Source organism: Protopterus annectens, chromosome 11.part0 (genome assembly GCF_019279795.1).
Source record: "Protopterus annectens isolate FY-2018-M chromosome 11.part0, PAN1.0, whole genome shotgun sequence".
Classification (NCBI taxonomy): domain Eukaryota; kingdom Metazoa; phylum Chordata; order Ceratodontiformes; family Protopteridae; genus Protopterus; species Protopterus annectens.
In genome coordinates, this window is record NC_056745.1 from 736,672,368 (window position 1) to 736,681,877 (window position 9,510).

At 38.0% G+C, this 9,510-nt stretch overlaps 1 non-coding gene across 1 annotated transcript; it reads left to right on the forward strand.

The window, feature by feature from the left end:
* The first annotated feature begins 451 nt into the window (after positions 1-451).
* On the forward strand, positions 452-524 carry TRNAR-CCU. Its single transcript has one exon. It is a non-coding gene; the product is annotated as a tRNA-Arg (tRNA).
* Positions 525-9,510: the final 8,986 nt, after the last annotated feature.

The following is a 9,510-nucleotide window of genomic DNA, read 5'->3' on the forward strand; positions in this document are numbered from 1 at the left end:
CATGACTGCCATAGGGTATAAACTGTAGCAAACAGTTTGTTACAGTTTAAAAGAAGAAATGTCTTTTTTTCTAATAAAATGTGAAAAAGGAATGTTGGGGGGCAGAGCACAGAAATAGGACCTGAATAGCTAGGGCGGGGGGCATGTAATGCATCTGGCCACCTGGTTGGTGTTTTTTTCAGTGGAAAACATGTGGGGGGTCTGCATTGATCTAACATCAATAAGATGATGTGTTTTTGCTTTTTTGCCTCTTTACTTGAGTTGAGAGAGTAAGGCACTGGCTCACTGGTGTGTGGGACTGGGAAAGCCAGCTAAGCATTGGCATTGTAGTTGATAACTCGCCAAATCAAGAAATTGATTACCTTTTTAGACCTTGATGATTTTCTTTTGGCAAGTAAAAGGATTTCCTGATAAACATTATCACATGATGGTCAAAAGAGAGGGAGTTATTACCCCAGTGGCCTAATGGATAAGGCATTGGCCTCCTATGCCAGGGATTGTGGGTTTGAGTCCCATCTGGGGTGATATAATCTTGATACAAGTGCTACCTATGAACCTATCCTCATTAGCACTCTTCAAGAAAAATCTTGATGATTGGATGGGAGATAGGAAGTTCAACCCGGGGATCACTTCTGTGGCTCTGCTCGACAGAGGCATAGAAAAATAATTTTCTTGGGTGGCAAAAGCCAGGGTACCTTTTTAGCTATGCTTATATAGGCCCTAGGGCAAATAGCCTAGTACCTACCTATGAATCTATTATCCCATCTACCTAGGCCCTTGACTACATTTTCATTTTGTAGTGTTGTGCTGTCTATGCAGTGTGAATAGGAGACTCCAGAAAGTGATAATATTACACTTTTTAGCATTTAGTTTGAGTGCATTTTTAGCACACAACAACACCAGCTTTGCAGTCACCTGCAGACTATGTTAGCCAAAGGTCATGGCTCTCTGCTTAGAGAAGTAAATGCCAAAACAGGGCAGATACTTGCATTAAGCTCTGAGGGATACCTCTGGTCACTTTCATAGTTTCTAATGAGGCACTTCCACTTTCAGTTTAAATGTAGATTTTTTTATTGCACTGAATTAAACAGATATATTTGTATAATAGGATAAAACCCCGACAATGGCTCAGGTGACCTGAGTTTGATTAGTGCTCTAATGCTTGACAAAGCTGGCAAGGGAGAATGGACATGCCCATCTTTGGGGAAAGTTGGGGAGGCAGGATGCATGCAGCCATTATCCCTCAGAGGGTGTCACAGTGTTTATCCTGGGCAGGCTTTCAACTCATCAAGCCAGTGCCTGGTGGTAAACTTCATTAGCAAGTGTATGAGAGTGTGTGCAGTCAGAGTGGAAAGGTATTACAGGTCCCTGTAGTGATATATCATTTCCCCCCACCCACCCAGAAGGAAGGGTTAGACCTTGCACATACCATCATTGGTGAAATGCCAGTGAAGATACAAGCAACCGTATGGCTGTCTGCAGGACAGCCTCTACAGATAGCTCTGGCACTTGTACTTTACTGAAGGAAATCCCTATTATGGGGGCAAAAATGGGCAGAGTCCCCTAGAAGGAAGCTTGATTGTTGGCACCCAATATGCAACAAGATTCGTAGAAAAAAAGAAGTACATCACATACTCCAACTGAAAAAGGGATGAAGCATTGCAAGGAACAAACTAAGTAACAGAATCGCATGTAAAAAGAACAAAATCAGTGACATCTGGAAATAAAGCAAGAAAGAGAAAGTGTATTAAAAGGCCCATTTTTGAGAAGACTGCAAATTTTAAGTTCCTGGGTACCAAGTCTGATGTGCACTCAAATTAAAATTGAACATAACTTTTGGTAAAATATCCCTCACAGGAAATCAGACAGACATTAGGCAGATGTCCATATCAAAACTATGCAGACATTAAGCAGTTTCAAAACTAATATATTTAAGACTTTAATGTCAGACAATGCGGCAAAAAAAAAAAAAAAACATTAAACCAAACCCAATACAGCACTGAAGATTTTGTCTGGATGTAAAGTTAGCCAAATTAAAACCAAAAATTATTTCTTATGAACTGTACAAGGTAGCCCAAATAAGAGACTATCAGCTTTTATAAAGCAAAACTGGCATGTTTACTTTGGAAGCAACAAATATAATAAACTTCCTCAGGCTGTGATTCAGACCACAAAAGATATATGGTGAGAAACTGCCAAAATAATGCTGGAACAATATAACGTCAAATCTTGATGGGAAAACAGAAAAGATTAAATGAATGGCTTGCAAGACCAACTAATAAGGTTAAAGGAGTAAGACAAAATGTTTGCCAGAGTAAGATTGTCTGCTGCTTAATATCCTTTTTTATTTTATTTTTAACTTAATATAAAGAGTTATGTTTGACTCTAAACAGGATTTGAAGATACTTGAGCAAAATTAAATACACATTTACAGAAAGGTCAGATTCAGTTTAGGAAAAGAACACTTTATATCATTTTCCACAAAGAAAACCAGCTTAAACCTCCAGTGTCTGTTCAAACTGTGAGATTCTGAACTGATGAAAAACATCATAGCCCCAATAAAATTGATTTCTATAAAGATATCTGTAAACAGCACATTGATGAGTGGTCAGAAGTTACTACTGGACTCTTGTAAGTTTGACAAACAGTAAATTATGGGTTTGCTCAGTCTTATACTTTTTAATATGTAGTACTAATTTAGCTGCATGTTAAAATGTTTTACATGAATGGTAGAACATCTGTACTTGTGACCATATTGCAAACCAGATATTTTGTTTTCTTTCAAATTTTAGACAGATAAAAAAATTAAAATGTGCTCCTGAGACTATGTCAACATAAACACACACACACATATATATATGTGTGTGTGTGTGTGTGTGTGTGTGTGTGTGTGTGTGTGTGTGTGTGTGTGTGTGTGTGTGTGTAGAAATATGTGTGTGTCTGTTTATTTACATAGGTATCAAGTCATAGACTGGCACCCCACACAGGATGAATTTCTTTGCTTTGCACCAATTCAGAGTAGGTCTACAGTCTGGGTCTGGTGGTTCCTATTATCTCTGAAGTAGACTAAGTGGATAATCAAAGCATGTGTGAAGCAGCAGATGAATGAATCTTTGTCAAATGGTAAGCAGTTCATATACACACACACATATTCATGCACTAGTATGGAGGCTTACCAATTCCCTTTCACGTGCTTTTAGGATGAATCCAGAGTACCTGGCATAAAGCATCATGGATAAAAGAGAGATATACAGATTCTGCATATAAGGTACCCTAGCTAACAACCAAAATGAAGAGCCAGCTACTGTGAGGGAGGGATGCCATTCATTGTGCTCCCCATTTTGGTAAAGGCTCACTCTGAAATGTAAACATGGGGATGAATGATGATTCCCTAGGATTCATTAACAAGCATGTACACTTTGCATTAAGCCTACACAATTTGTGTATGTTAGCACAATAAGCAGCAATGCTCACTGAATACGCATGCTGGTACAGAAGCCTACATGTTTAGTAGCAGCTATGCATGGCCAGCACAAGTATTAGCAGCCATGAAAAAGTACATGTATGCTCGAGCACACAATGTAAACAAAAGCATTGCCTGCAGGCACAGACAGCATAATACAAGGCAAGGTCAACTTTAATGAAAGAATTAAGATGCAGAGGAAGTTAAAATATAGGGATTAGTGCACAAACAAGAAGCAGGGGAAACTAAATGGGGAAACTATCCCCTGGAGGGGGAATGGGGATCTGCGTCGCCCGGGCGGCCGACCTGTACTCAGACATAAGGAATTAGTGCACAAACAAGGAGGAGGAAACTAAATGGGGAAATTGTACTCCGATATAAGAAATTAGTTCACAAACAAGAAGCAGGTGAAACTAAATGGGGAAACTGTACACATATAAGGACTTGGTGCACAAGCAAGAAGAAGGAAGGAAGTTAATCACGGAAACTCTACTCAGATATAAGGATTACTGCACAAACAAGAAAGGGATGAAACTAAACATGGAAACTGTTTTCAGATATAAGGAATTAGTGCACAAACAAGAATGTGGAAGCTAAATGGGGAAACTGTAGTAAGATATAAGGATTACTTTGCAAACAAGAAGGGGGAAGCTAAATGGGGAAATTGTGCTCAGATATAAGGGATTAGCAAACAAATTAGAAGCAGGGGAAACTATATGGGGAAACTGCATTTAGGTAATAGATGTGGTTATTGCACAGAGTGTTTTGTTCAGAAATAATTCTTCAGATTGATGTACTGTCCTGTTAGCTGTTTACCCCATGTACATGAATAAAAATGGAAATGCTGTCAAATGATGTAAGAGGTACACAAAGCAACAGAGTAACAAAGAGAAATAAATGTGATACATATGTATTAAATGCTGGTTTCAGAGAACAGTTAGAAAGGACAGTAGCTACATTAGTGTACATTTTCACAGTCTGCAGTTATTGCGTATCAGATGTGTTTACAGAAAGGTATCTATTGTAAACCACAATATGCTATAGTTTCAAGTTCATCATGTATAAGCACAAATCAATGAACCCTACAGCCGTTGTATCATGATCAGCAGAAAAGGATATTTCTGTTCTGTTTGCTGTCGGTTGTAACCATGCAAAGGTTACTATACATTTAAACATATATTAGCCAACCATGTGTTGTATATTAACATATTATTACACTCACAGTTGCTATTATACATGTTTTGTGGCATGATCATTAATAACTGTGTCACTCACATGATTGTATTGACAATGCCTAGCTACACGTGTGGCAAGTGTATTGAATTAGTTTGCCATTGGAATGTATACTGAGGGAGTGATTAACAGTAATTACATCATCATGATCAGTGTCATAGCATGCATGCAGGTTAAAGAATTCTGAAGCTGGCATTGCCTTATATGTATTTAAAAATAATATTAATGCTTAAAATGGCATTGTACATACCTGTGACAATGTAGAAATATGTAGAAGAATCATGTACACCTGTGCAACCATTCCAATGATAGTATTAAGTAATGAAATAAAACACAAGTTGACAATGGTAGAAGGTTAATGTATGCACTGTATGTATGCATAAAAATACTGGTGTTCATGACACACACATAGGTGTCACATTGAGCAGAAAATAAACAGAATGATGATCTCATATACATATTGCAAACCAAATCCTATGCAAGGGGGAATGCACGGTCCAAACCAAGTATCAAAATCACCAAATAGACCAGCAAGGCAGAACGGAGTTCAATATTCATTTATTTTGGTACTAAAACAAACTAGTTTCGGCAAAAATTGCCTTCTTCAGTGTAGGACAGTACAGTCAAGTTCCTTGTCCTCATCCATTTAAATACAAACCATGAGCCAATATGGGTTTGCTAACCAGCTAACCAGCAGCAACTTTGGTATGGGGGGTCTGGGTTGCTGAATTAATATAATATAGGTAGTTGACATGTGAAATTATTACTGTTTGTATGGACAATATTTGTTTAGCAGATGTTGTTTATGTTCATAAAACTATATATGTATTTACATATATATGTTATACCACACCATTCTAAGTCTATTTTATTCCCTTATATCTATTTATGGTTGTTAGGTCCTCTATTCCCACTGCCTTTTATTGAAGCGTTACACCTTGTATATTGTGATTACAAAAGTTTGTTAATTAGCAGTAATTTTGGTATGGGGGGGTCTGGGTTGCTGAATTAATATAATATAGGTAGCCGATATGTGAAATTACCATTGTTTGTATGGACAAATATCTGTGCAACAAATGTTGCTTATGGCCAAAAACTATATATGTTTTTACATATATATGTTATACCATATTACTCCAAGTTTATTTTATTCCTTTATCTTTATTTATGGTTGTTATGTCCTATATTATCACTGTTTTTCACTGAAGTGTCACACTCTGTATATTGTGATTATAGAAATTATTCTTTAAAAAAATTTCTTTCATCTCATTAATATTGATGAGCTTATTTGCCTTATTGGCTCATGGTTTGTATTTAAATGGATGAGGACAAGGAACTTGACTGTACTGTCCTACACTGAAGAAGGCAATTTTTGCCGAAACTAGTTTGTTTTAGTACCAAAATAAATGAATATTGAACTCCGTTCTGCCTTGCTGGTCTATTTGGTGATTCTCATATACATATTGCCATTTGTCTAACTATAGCAGATGTGACATACATACATTCACTATGAGTCATGCTGGTATGGCATATGGGAAAATGCACATAAATCAAGGTACAAGTCAAGTGCAGCCTGCCCCTGACACGCATGTTGTGTTTCTGAATGTAATGATGTATAGCAATATACCTAAGATGTATTTCTTGGGTTCATAGGATGATACTAGGCTATTGGTCCAGATGCCCTTATAGGCCTAGCCAAGAATTTCGCCCATGTTCCCTCAGTCAGCACCTGTTTCCCCTGTCCAGCAGGGACACAGGTGGGATGCCATGGGTATATTTTCTATTTCCCTTCCAGTCATCCAGGTTCCTTTTAAAGAGGGCTAGAGAGGTACTCTGCTTGACATGGAGAGGCAGTCTATTCCACAGATGGGGGAGTCTTTGGGACACAAATCTATCCCACCAACAAGTTCTATTAATGTCACAAACCAGGTTAATGCCTTGCGTGTGGGTTACATGAGTGGAGTTTGTCTTATGGATATGCTGCAACTCCATCAAGGCTGGGTCTGAAATGGCCTTGTATGCCAGACACAGGTCACCTCTGAGCAGTCTGTATGAGACTGAGTACACGGACAGGGCTTTTAGCCTATCTGTATAGGATAGGTGTTTGACACCCTGGATTTTCCTGGTGAGGAACCTCTGTGGTCTCTCCAACTGCTGCATGTGCTTGGCGAGGTACATGCTGAAGGGGGCACTGTACTCTATAATGAGTCTGATAAGGGAGGAATACAGGGAGATTATGTCCTCCTTGTTCCTGGATGAAATACCCTTATTTATGAGGTGGACCATGTAGAAAGCTTTCTGTACAACTGAGGCAACATGGTGGTCAAAAGTCAGGTTGCTATCAACCTGGGTGACCAAGTCCCTCGTGCAGTGGTGGCTGGTGACTTCAAATCAAAGGGGGGCTGCAGGAGACAGGTGGATGGGTGGGGTCAATTGGGAGGGGTGTGGCCAACTAGAAAGGGGAGGAGCTATGCTCAAAACCACAACAACTGCAACTTTAATTAAATAAGCTGCCCTGGGTGCCAAACCATCATTATGAGAGTCCAATCAAGAAAAAATGAAGTGTAGACAAAAGAAATATTTCAATGCATTGGCTGCATGACAGCTTACTTAATATCTAGATGGAAACAAAAAGGTTGTGAGGCATGAAAAAATAAATTACTTTTTAAATGTATTACTGGAATGCCAGTCAAAATCAAGTACAAGAAAAGCAAGCAGCACTCAACTCAAACCACTTCTCCTTGCACTGCAGTTCTAATTATAATTTATATTCAGCTTTATTAAAGTACAAAGTAACATGCTAAAAGTAGCAATCTCTGTGATACCCCCACTTGTAAAAATGATTCTTATCCAAAAAAGACCTGCTGCCTGACATCTATCTACTTGTTTCATGGGGAAAACATGATCAAAGTAAAAAATGAAAAGCAAACAAGAAACAAGCTCAAGATACATTGCTTAAAGGACTACTGTACAGGTAAGTGATCACACATGATAGATTGGCATTCTGTTTGGTTTACAGGAAAAGCCTGCAAAGATGACTGCAAGTCTCCAACAAATGTAATGAGCTTCTTAAAATAATGCAAGCCTGTCCTTTATTACAAATACTGTCATATGCATTTTAATACCCAAGGCTTATACATTATCTAGTTATGTAAGTATTCTCTGCATGGCAACAACAGAAAGGCTTTCAATATTGGCAATTCTTTAACAGTATGCTTATTAAAGCTTACTTGCATCTTACAATCTCAGACAAGCTTACCTGATGGTCATTAAAGCATTGCTACTTAAACACAGAGCAACAGGCACTTTCTCAGTAATAAGCATAAATCAACAGTATAAAAATATGACAAAAAGCAGAACATTCTGCAAAATCAAGGACAGAATAAAAGTAGCACGTGTGTCTACCTTGGATGGGGGGATACTCTGCACATTTACACTGCATAACTGCTCCATGGCTTGCTTGGACACATCCAGTCACTACATGGGGGAGTGGGGTGCAACAAGTATGTCACAATTTGAAATGTCTCTGGCTGACTGTGATGGCCCTGACACATTTGTCATACCTCTCAACCTCAGAACAAGAAATATGGACAGAGCCATACATAGAAGTGGGGCAAAGGCCCAAAAATGAGGAAAATTTTTAAATATTGCTCTTATAAACTTAGAAAGATAATAGAATAGTAGGTCTTGCATTAGTATGACTTTTCTGAAAGGTACGAAATATGAAACTCAAATGTCTGTCATTATTTTCTAACGTCAGTCTTTAATGATTTGCCACTAATTTGCCAAAAAACACAATTTTATGAAAAATGGACCAAAAATGTGATGCAAAAATATAAAATAGCCACACAATACAGCTGGGAACCTGTCAAAGAAGGGACACTTTTTAATATTAGTACTGCTAACTTGAGCAGCTGACTAAATAAAAGAATCTACATGCATTTCTGAAATAAAAGTAATCTATAACTCTGATTATTACAGTTATTTCTTATTTGTAAGCCCTCCATGTTTTCTTCCAAAATTGCCATTTTGCGGCGGGATTATTAGGGGAAGAGCAACATTTTGAGTCAAAATCGGGGACGGTTGAGAGGTTTGGATATGCCTAATTCTATAAAGCAATTTATTTGCACGTACTTCTCAACCTGTTAATGCAGGAAATCTGGACAAGGCCAAATATACTGGGGGAACATAATAAACAGTACTATAAATTGTTGTATAAACTGTGACAATTGATAGAATAACAGGTCTTGCTTTAGCATGCATTTTTCTGAAGGTTATGAAGTCTGAAACTCAGTGTCTATCATTATGTAGTGACTTAATTCCTAAATTATTTGCCAGAAAACCACACATTTTATGAGGAACAAACCAAAAATAAGAAGCAAAAATCTATTCATTCTGTGAAAATCTGGACAGTTGAGAGGTATAGTTTAGCCGGGGATGTCTTTGAGTTTGCCACCCTTCCCCTTCACAAAAATCATGGTCGAATGGAGCCTCCCCCCAGCAGCCATTCCAATGAACCATTACTTGGTTATTTCACCCCATTTACCATAAACACTAATGTGCATACTGCTTTACTTCTACAATGATTTGGACTTCATTTGAAAGCTTTATTTTGCATTTTACAGCATAAACACTAAGACATCTTCTAAATAAAGCAATGCAGTCTCACAATGAAAACAGACTTAGCATTACAACTTCTCTGCCCTTGAAACTCACATTCATTGAAACAGCATTGAAACCCACATTCAAAGAAAATACATTTTGCCAGATTCATGGTGCATTTTTCTGCTCCCGTTCCAGTCCAGACTCACTTG